This window comes from Protopterus annectens, chromosome 4.part1, assembly GCF_019279795.1.
Source record: "Protopterus annectens isolate FY-2018-M chromosome 4.part1, PAN1.0, whole genome shotgun sequence".
NCBI classification, from domain to species: Eukaryota; Metazoa; Chordata; order Ceratodontiformes; family Protopteridae; genus Protopterus; species Protopterus annectens.
In genome coordinates, this window is record NC_056734.1 from 942,636,554 (window position 1) to 942,648,553 (window position 12,000).

Below are 12,000 nucleotides of genomic sequence, written 5' to 3' on the forward strand. Positions count from 1 at the left end.
GGTATTGTGATACAAATGAGACTGAGAGATGACCCTGGAAGATGCACACATACTGATGAGCCAGTGGAAAATATTGCAGCATCTATACCCATATGGGACTACCAAAATGACTATGCAACTCCAATACCAGAAACCAAATACTAGGTACCAAGGTACCAATGCTTCACCTTCAGATATCTTATACATGGTCACAGCAATAGCACTGACCATGTGTATAGCCTGCACAAAACTGGCAAACTGCTATGATTAGTCAAGTCTAGGCTCCACTTCAGTACAAATGGTGTCATTCTTTGGCATCTTGTCCACTGGTCAGAGCTCATTCAGTCCCATGTGAATCATGCTCATCCATGGAGTGGTGTTAATGCTATATCAGTAACAGCCACTGCACAAGTGCCAGCATGACACAATCATCATAGATGATGATGACATGTATGTATACTCATGGCTGACTGGTGCTGTTCTGTTTTTCCACATTGTGTTACTGCTGATACAACCTCCATGTCACAGATTATGGACTGATATAGAATGGGAATTACTTCTTCATATCCAGTACATGGCAGATGTGAACTACAACATACCAAGATCAAATGTGTGCCTATGTAGCCAAGATAAGTGGTTAAAGCAGTAACGCAGGGACTACAAAAGAGTACACATTTATTTCAGCATCATGTTCAGGCATGTTTAAATCAATGAGTCCTTATGTATTAGAAATTGCAGAAACAATGTCACTGAATACCTCAACAATATTTTCCAGTACTCAGATGGCAGTCTTGCTCTCAGTTGCCAGAGCAAAGACTTTTACTGGCCCAGTTGAACTTGCGCTAGGCTGCAAGTACAAGCCCTTTCCCTTCATGGCAATTATATTGCAAACCACTTCAGTGGCAGAAGGTATTGATTTAGAAGTACGATCTATGGTAGCTGTAGAAACATTGCTTATTCACATAAATCACAGAAACTTAAAGAAAAGCACATGGTTTAAGCATCTGCCCAGACAAATGTGTACATCCCTGTAAGTAAAAATAATACAAAAAGATTAAAGGTTCAGAGTAACATGTGAGATGTTTATGCAGCAGACAGCACAATATGTCAACTGACACCAATTTAAATAGTTATTGAGAAACTCTTGCAGTTCTGGGTACAGTAGTGTCACAAAATGGTTTACTCACCATAAACAAACACCATATGCAAATCCCTAGGCACCAAACTAACCAACTTCATATCCCCTTCTCTGAAATTCAGAAAAAATGAAGAGTCCACCTCAAATGTGGCCGAGTATTACCAAATGCCAATAGTGAAGGTTTTGTTTTTAACGACTATGTCCTTGTCTGCATAATTTTCTTGAGTTTACTGTTTTTACAAGGTCTAGCAAATATGTTTTCTTCATCTTCTTATCTTGTAACCGTTCTTTTCCCTACGAAAAGAAGATATAGTTTTCTGTAATTTTAATTATGTAGTCAGTTTAAGTTTAATGTAATATTCACATTTCTCAGTGTCTAATTCCAGGATTAAACAAAAGGAACACTGAGATTAGAAATCTTTTGCAGAGATGTACCTACTAGATTTTATATTTGTTAGTGACTTTAATCACCATCAGAAAATATTGTTAAAAAATACTAGAAAATAAACTGGAATGTAGTAGTAAGTCAGAAACCTACCTACTTAAGACTAAAGCAATATTTTAAGAAAACAAACGTTGCAGATCCATGGACATTTTTTCTGGCTTAACTGGAGATATGTAATACAAAAAGAAATGAAAACAAAAGAGGGAAATTTGGAAAATATGAGATAACTAATGAAACCTCATGCCAACTTATGTTAGTACAAGACCTGCACTTATTCCTTGCAGAGAAGATAGCACAGATATTCAATTTCCAGCAATGAATGACACAAACAGATTAGGCAGACAAAGGTGTCGTGATTTAGTGTTACAGCACCACCACTTAAACATTTACTGCTGTATTAAATTTACTAATAAACAAATGTACTTTTTTTACATATATGCACAGTGGGTCTGTCCTGTATTTCTTTGTACAACCACTAAAGATATGAACATTATGGAAAAATGTAATCTCTGCAGCTACGATTTTGCAGCAGAACCAGACAGTTAAAAATGGTGTCATGAGTGTTACACTTTAATTTGCGTATACCTATCCATTTTATAAATGTTTTTACATTTTGACACGTGTATTTCACAATAACTAACCGAGATATGCAGTAGTATAAATGCATTTCAGATTTTAGTGGATTTCATGGGTTCAACTAATATGCATAGAGAAGAAGCAGACTGCATTTTAGAGGAGGTCATTACAATGTTTTTTTTTAAAAGATGTTTTGCTATTAGCAACTACTATAAAAATATACTGTTGCATTGTAGTTATACCAGTGTTGTGACACAGGAATTTTATGTTTGTTGATGTGGTCTCTTTACTTTTCATGTATACCCTATGACCTGTATTTAGGCAGCAAAAGGTTATAAATTATTGATGTGGGGGGTCTATATTAGAACATCGAAGTTTCAAAACTTTGAATGTTCTAATATCAAACCCTATTCAGTGAAAGCTGAAAAACATCAAACATACAGAACAGCAAATTTTTTCCTAGGGAAATAATTTGCTGTTCCAAAACATATACACACAACGCAAGTACACCAAACAAACAGCAATCCACACACATACACCTAAAATCTTACACCTAACCCTACACTAATCTATGCACACACCACTAACTATCCACTTACCTTAACCCAAACCCTGACCCTAAGGTCCATCACTATCGCACAATCACCTCACCCGCGCCCTAACACTAACTCACCTAACCTACCCTAACCCTCACGTCCACACAATCGCACACATACCTAACCCACGCCCTAACCCTAACTCACCTAACCTGCCCTAACCCTCACATCCACACAATCGCACCTATAACTAACCCGCACCATAACCCTAACTAACCTAACCCGCACTCAATTGCACACTTACCTGAACCCGACCCGTAACTTTCCACCACAGTGCTAAAAATACCTAAGCAACAGAAACAGACAACCGAATTCTTTCCCTAGGAAAAAATTGGGTTTTCTGTTACTTCAATATTTTCAGCTTTCGCTGAATAGGGTTCGATATTAGAACATTCAAAGTTTTGAAACGTTGATGTTCTAATATATATCCACTGTGGGTGCTTTAAAGACTAATTTCTGTAGGCTATATAGAAGTCTATACTTTTGTAATGATATGCAATGTCAGAATACATGCATTGGGTTTTTAGGCAATGTTGACTTAAAAACATTAGGAACATTTGAGCATTTCGTATGCCACGTCAGCATTCAGGCCCAGAAAGCCATTGGTCCCAAATGTACTGCTCAAAAAGTTATATACTCCTGGGGATTCAATAAACCCTATGTAGGTTTAGCTGGAAGCCTACACAGAGTTTACATTTTTGCGTGGTGAGCAGCAGTGTTAATTGCATATGCATGCCTTGCATCTTGCTTACAGATACAAACAAGGTTTCATGGCCAGCAACAATGTTGCCACCCAGGAAAACATGTAAAGCAGCACGGACAAATTCAGACATGCAGACATGTTTATCTATGGACAAAGTAGCTCTACAGAATTGCTCAGACAGCCACAATGACTACCAGTGTTTAATTTAAGACAATGAATGTATTACTACACTTAACAGGAAAGTGTTCTCTGTACAAAGTACAATACAAATCTTTTTGGCATACTAAAATAAACATTTGGCAAGATGATCATCAAGGGTACTGCAAAATAAAGACAGCAGTTTGGGGAAGTGTGTGTATTAAAAAGGGCCACAGACAGGAATGATGAATGGATAAGAGCACAAGTGAAATATGGTAATGTACACCAGATAAGGCAATGTCAATGTATATACACCCCAAAGACAAGACAGTTGCAGCATGAACAGCAATCACATCTGTACATAATAGAGTACATACTGCTGATTACACCACCTGTGTGAGTATATTCATACCATCATACACTTAATTGTATATTATGCGACTTTCAGACAAGGTCACATAGCAATGGACATGATTGTTATATAAGCACCCTAACATAACAGTGTCAAAGTACATTTAGCAAGGATGCTATATACAACAAAGGGTATGTGCATATTATGAAGATGTGGCAAAAGAGTTGTTTGACTATGAATGTTATGTCAGCATAGGTCTCGACAAACTGGGGCACATAGCAACAGAAGCATGCACAATCATGGACAATATCAGGATAATACCACCATTAATCTGTGTCATTGACATACAATGTATAATTGTGAGTTGCTAACATGTTCTGCATGCACACACATACCATTGTAATGACTTGTCAGTAATCTATAAGGGAAATCAAGCACACCTTCATCAAAAATGACCACTTTTAAGAGGTGTTAAGAGGGACACTGTTATACCTGTAGTTTGAATTAGGAGCAATCCTGTCTAGTTGAGAGGTTTACATAACACATATGCCATAATCCACACTTGCATGAATGTAACCTATGCCATCAGTGTTGTCAATATGACCAAAATGATATGTGCAGGCATACTGTGGCAAATGTGATACACTTGAGTAAATCATCCCTGGAAGATGAATGGGAGTTACATGCAAAAGGGTGCATTGTACTCAATTACTGGTTTGGTAAGGACTGAGACCAATAGGACCATAATGTCCTTTGATGTGGATGACCTGCCAATACCAGGAGTTGTGCTACATGCAACAGATTTATCACCACTGTGGGCACATGCTGCTGGAAGTTCCCCTTACTATCTACCAGAGTGCCCGGGTCACATGCCACTGGTCTACTCATAGGGGTGTGTTGCATATTGTAATTAGCTTATGTATTTGCTTTCAAACAGAAATAATCATGCTTTTTGTTCATATAGTGTGCCTCCATGGCTCTGGCAACAATCATTTTTATGTATTAATACTTTCTGAAGTATATCAATAGCCCTCTTGGATTCGGTGAATGTCCACAATTAGCAGTCATCCACAAAGGTGGGAAGACAAATGATGTCAAAGTTTGTCTTGACTTCTGAGACATAAATACTGAACAGGAAAGGGCCTAGTACAGAACACTGAGGTACAGACCTGGTCACTGAACTCTAACAAGAGGTGATTTCACACAAGTTGACATTATGTGTCCTGCGTGTATCTATTTGTATAACCACTTGATGATGTAGGTGTTTATGTCAACTTGAGACAGTTTCTCTGTCATACGCGAGTATGGATTTGTGTCAAATGACTTGGTCAGATAAAGTTATGTGAGATGACACTCTTTTCCTCATGCATGCCCTGGTTGACCTTTTCGAAGACATCAACCAAATTTAGCAGATACGATGTAGCCTTCACAAATCAAACATGGGTTTGGTACACAGTTGGGAGATTACCTGTGTCCCTTTTGATAAGGTTCATGATGAGTAGATGGTCTGCCTCACAAATGAGGAGAATCAGGATTATGGGTCTCTAAGTCCCTGCATGGGGTGATGGTTCCCCTTATTCAGATGGATAACTTTTGCTGTACACCCTTCTTCAATAGCATAGGCTGTCTAGATGCTGTGTCTAAGTAGGGATCCAATTGTGTCTGCTAAGTCAGGTTGTAAGTCATGGTATAGGCAACCTTTGGATGTTGTCAGGCACCATCGGTCCTGTGCTTTTAGCCTTAGATAGCGCATAGATGAGCTGCTCTCCTGAGAAGATAAACTGAGTAATTTTTGCATGTATACCTTGGCTGATGGCCAGTGGTGACAGATGGGTGAAGTTTGAGACAAACTGTCAGCTAGCAGATTGCCCATTTTCTCCATTTGAGTATGACTGTTGGCATCCACAAACACCTCTGTGCTTAGTTGTGTTTCCCCTTAACATTTCAAACTTATTTACAATTGATGATGTGTGACAACACCTTTAAATACATCCTTGGTTATGCATTACTTGTCACACAATGGTACTGTTCACATAGCCATACAACTCTACCAATGTCATGTAATTACATCAATTGCACAACATATCCCTATATGTTTTCATTGGAAAGCTGTGTTTCATTGGCCTGACAACATGTAAAGACACATTACAAATGAGTTTGTTGTGGCTCATGCAGAACATTTACTGATACAAATGCTGATAGTCACACAATGGTGCTGGTGACCACCTATATAATCTCTGGGAATAGAAAAACAGTTGTGCATAAAATTAATTTCACAAGGTTGCAATTGAATAAAACATGTAATATGTTTGTATATATCACAGCATTAAAATATGTGGATGAAACAAGACTTATGTGCCCATGTAATCAGTATAAATTTATCCTGATGTATGTCACAGAGCACTTAATGATGGTTAGTATACTCATGCACACATGTGCCATACTGCAAATGTCATTGTGATCGTTGAATGGGAACTGCTTAGAATGTTGCTCTGATCTAATACAAAAGCACATGCCTTACCATGCCAATAATTATGCATAGTATCATCCCATGTCAAAAGTTCTCAGAGGGCATATTACTACAAGTGTTATGGAATGAATATGTAATGAAATGGTAGCAGTGGCCATGCATACATTATCTCACATCAGAGCTTGTAATACCCTCTTGTAAGCTTACCATTCATACAGACCTCAACATAGCACATGTCAATGACAGAACATTAAAATGTGAAATGTTCATTACTAAGCTAATGACAAATATCATATAAATCCTACACATTATTATACAATTTAAATAAAACTCCCTATATCTGTATATTGGAAGATAGTAAGGCTATGTGCATATGTGTGTATTTGATTGCGTTACATACTACCTCTCTCCATAAGTGACGTGCTTCACCCCATGACAGAATTAGCAATCACGCATACAGTGATCTAGAGATGGTTTGCAGAGGCTCGTGAAAGGACTCTGCTTCATGATGTATGTATGCATCTTTAACATGGAGACATCCTCCACTGCTCTGCAGGGAGGGTGTCTTGTGGCCAGAGGGAAAAAGTTGATGTTGTATGCATGGGGCTACATTAAAGGTTCGCTTAAATTGTAGTGAAATGAAAAATGATTTAACCGATCATACAATGACTGTAATGTACCACCACCCACACAAACAGGAGTCAGTTAGGTCAGAGTTGAACATTACACCATTGCAGCTATGTCAGGTGAATTCCGTGCAATGTAGAAGTATCACCACCACATATGACTTTAATGCTGTCACAGTGAACTTTATGGAGTATGATAGCATCATTGCAGGCTGACAAGAACATGTTTGGAGGAGTGTCTGACATAGATGTGGACTCACATCTCAGTGTAAAATTGTCTGATAAATATTATTTGAATTTATACACACTCAAGTTGCCTGCTATCAAATTAAAACCTGTAAATATTTAGTTACAAAAGCCGTACAACAAAGTGCTTAACGTTACTGTCACAGCTCAAGTTTGACTTCAACAATGTAAGAGTACACTTTATACAGGATGACATCATCACTGTAGGTTAAAAGAAGATGTTTGGAGGAGTGTCTGACAGCTTTAGATGCACATGCCATACTAAGATTATGACCTTACTGATTTTTGAATGAACGCACACACAGCAATTTACCACAGTGAGACTAGAACCCCTTCGTAACTATCAAGAGAGCACAGTACTTAATGCAAGTACCACAGTAGTAGAAGTGTAGCTGCTAGAGTGTCAGACAATACTTTATAGCTGATGACATCAGCAGTGTCTAGTGAGAAGGAGATTGTAGCAGGAGTGTCTCACATGCTGTTCAAAAATGGTCTCTGGAATGTGAACTAACTGAACACAAATGCACATACACTCAAAGGTTGACCACAGTGAGACAAGAACCCCTACCTAGATATCTACATAGCACAGTACTTAATGCAAGTGTCACAGCACAAGTCTGGCTGTGATAGATTCAGACAACACTTTATAGCTCATGACATCATCAGTGTATGTTTGTGAGAAGATGTTGGGAGGCCCATATGAAATGGCTGTATAGGCATATACAACTGTTAAAATATTTGTTCAACATGGGACTGGATTGTTGACAACAGGATACAGACTAATGCTCTTTTCACTACACACACACGAATTGAATGCAATGAGATTAGAATCCCTACCTAACTAGTTACACAAGCTAGACAACTCAGTAATTAACGCAAGCACTATGGCTTAAGTCTGGCTTTTACATTGCTGCTGGTAATTTATAGTCAAAAACATCATCATCATATGTTTGTGAAAATATGTTGAGAGGCCTGTATGAAATGGTTGTGTAGGCATGTACGACTTTCAAGATGTTGTTCTGCATGGGCCTGGATTACTGACAATATGATATGGACTCATGTTCTGACTACACACACATGCACAAACACCCACACCAGTTGACTGCAGTGAGATTAGAACCCTTATCTAACTAGAGAACTAAGTACACAGTATGGCACAAGTCATACCTTTACACTGCTACTGGACAATTTATAGTGGATGACATCATCATTTCATGTTTGTGAGAAGACTTCAAATGGCTGTCTAGGCAGGTACAAGTGTAAAAATATTTTTAATGCATGGGACTGGATTGATGACAGTAGGATACAGTATCATGTCCTTCTGACTCTGCACACAGAGCTACACATACATAGAGGCACACATATAATGTAGCTGTTGTGACAAGATAGCCCACATATAAGTATTTTGTTCCCATCTGTAGAACACACTAATTAATAATTGCAGCATCCTTGAGGTATGCTTTTGCCTTGTTATACGGTTCTTTATATTTGATGACATCATCATTATATGATGTGAGTAATGTATCCTTTCATGAGAGTGATGTGCAAAGTGTGTATTTGGTATTTTTTGTTGTGTTTCCAATGTGTGGCATACTTTAAAAGAAAGCTTCTCAAACTAGATGCAAAAAGCTGTCAGGAATGCATAGCAGGACTGAGAGATATGCAACTGTTTCTCAGTATATGTTTTATGCATTACACACTTACTGTCATACACAGACACACACGTGTTGTGATCAGAATGCATGCAACTGTGCATGTACATGTGTTGATATTTATGATGAAGTGATGTACACATTAATATATGTATAAGACAATCTTAATGTGTCAATTGTCAGTATAAAGCTTTAGATGATGTTACACTGCAGTTGTGATATTTATTTCAGTAGTGTAGTTCACATTTGGAAACTAGTACTGACATGTCTATTTTCAACTGCATGGCTGCAGGACACCCATACATCTGTCTGAGATGGGATGGTGGCTTAATGGCTAAGGTGTTTGCCTTACAAACACAAGGTGCAGGGTTTGAGTCTCACAAGGAATAACTGGCTAGGATTAAACAGGCTTGCAAGGTCAGTTAGCTTAGTTATGAACTATAAATATGTGTACAGTCAGTAATAAATGCTTTCCCTTTTATTGTGATTTTACATGGAATATTATGTGATGAAGAGTAATTGGGCAGTAAACATGCTAATTCATGCCAATCATCTATTTCCATAGCGCACTGCTAAGCAGCTGGTTTGCGTGATCAATGGAAAAGTGTCTGCACATGCGAGATTTACATTTCATGACTACTTGAACTTGAGGAATACTTATACATATCAGCTATGGTAGAAATAGTTGAGAGATACAATGGTATTCATAATGTAGATTATATTGCAAATGTTATGTCAGAAATTTTATGACATGAAGGACTATTAGTACTGATTTTCCCATTTGTGTAAAGTTAAGTGATGAGCAAATGTTGGTTTTGCTTCACTGAGGAAATAATAACAGTTCTGTTCGTTCACTTTCCTTGCTCAAACATGCACGCTAAGCAGGGAGGCATAGCAGTCAGTACTCTGGACAGTACTGAGTGCAAGATAAACACCTGCTGCCTAACTGTCTCTGTGGCAGCAGGTATAACAACAGTGAGGGATATTTTGAGCATAAATGACAAAGGGTTTGACTCTGGCTCTATTTTTTACATATGCATTCAGGATGGTATTAAATAATTAAATGTGCTAATTTTTTTTCAAATGTGAGAAGGAATGACTACAGTGAAATATTGTATAAAAACAAACACCACTCAATTGAATTATGCCAATAGCGCACATATGGACTGGCATTTTTACACATTCATGAGTCTAAATAAATATGATCGGAAATATTTAATATTAGTGCCATTACTCTGCTTTCATTGTGTGCTTCTTTGGTATAGTGAATTTAAGCAACATTGCATGGAAGTAACTGCAGCACAGTGAGTTTAAGCAACATTGAATGAAGGTAACTGCAGCATACCGTAGGACATGGAAAGCCATTCACAATTGCTTGGCATTGTTGCACATTGCCAAACTTTGAGTAAACACAGAGGAAAAAAATGAAAGGCTTCATTAGGGATTTAATATTTATGCATGTGGTGTGCAATTGCATTTTTTGACTAGATTACGGTGTGAAAATGGGGTAGATAGTAGAAAGTTGTGAAATGGGGGCCAAGCAGGGAAAAGAATAAAGTGGAAGCAATATAGGAATTTGCAGGAGGGAATTAGGAAAAAATGGCAGATATCCACTTCTTCAACAGTATAAAACAAACATGTATAGAAATTTGGATGAATTTGGATTGTCACCTCATTGAAGATGGGTCACAACAATGCAATCAATTTGTATAGCCAATTAGACCAGCTCAAGTGTGTTGAGAAGACACATGTGCAAAGTGGAAAGCAATGTATGGGACAATATTTATATTGTAGGACAGATGCCCATTTTTTTATTTTATTTCAGTAAGAGAGGAATGTTGAGTAGGAGATGTAGGTATGTCAGGATCAGGTAAGTTGGGTAGGTGAAATGGGTGCAGACACACAGGACAAAGATGGGGATGGAGAGGGACTCAAAAGGTTGGAGGACACCATGCTTGGGAATAAGAGCATTCAGACCGTGAGAATCTAGTCCTCACCCTCAGAACTATCATCGCTGTTCCCTTCATCAGTATGAAGTGCTAGACTTTTTTCCCAGCATTTCAGCAAGCATCTTCTCCATCCAACTGAGGTGTACACCAATGGTACTTTCTACAACTTCATGCACCATGCCTGGCATCAACTGGCAGGTGACAAAATCACCATCTCCACCAATGCTCACAGAGGGTATGACTGCACCAGCTATCAAGGTATTGGAACCTGATGTTGAAGGCCTAGGTTGTGCAGGTGCTGCAGAGGCAGTACTGCCAAGTTGTGTCCCAGATGTGCTGGGCATCAGTGCGGCAGCTGTTGAAGGGGTTGCAGGCTGAGCTGCAGTGGATGGCCTACCTCCCTGTGCTGGAAATTATTTCATCAATTGACAGAAATTGATGACATCAGAATGTTGTCACCACATATATAGAAATAAAAAAGAGAGATAAGGGGTGGAGTAACAGACAAAAAAAAAAGAAAATATAATTAGACCCATCATATGTCACATACAATAAATTAGAACAATATAAATACAATTTTTTTGCTTTTACATTAACTATCTTTTTAAACACTACAAATTAGTACTGATAATTGTTCCAAGTAATCCTTGCAATATGCATACATTGCACATATGCTTTTTCAAATAATATAGATTAAGTTAAGACAATGGCATTTAGGCCATTTTTATATTAATCTAATATGCTTAAACTTTTTTGCAATATAGTTGTTACATGTGGGATTTGAACTCACACTATAACAATTGACTCTTACAATTACCTTATGCTACAGAATGAAGATGCATGATTTTGCAGTTAAGATATGGATGCTTACTTTGCTGCTAATGTATAGAAGACCAATACTTATAATGATTACTTTTTTTCTGCTGTATGCATACCCATTGCTTCTTTTAGTCTTTTTAAATGTTTGACATGGGCTTCCCTACTCACCGCAATCTCCTGTGCAGCTATAAAATACAAAGCAGAGAAAAAGAGAAGCGCATTCTTCAGTCTTGCCTATCTCCAGCTTTGAGTATAATTTGAAGTATCTTTATCTGTATGCTTAAACATCTGTGAAATTTCAGCAATTGTAA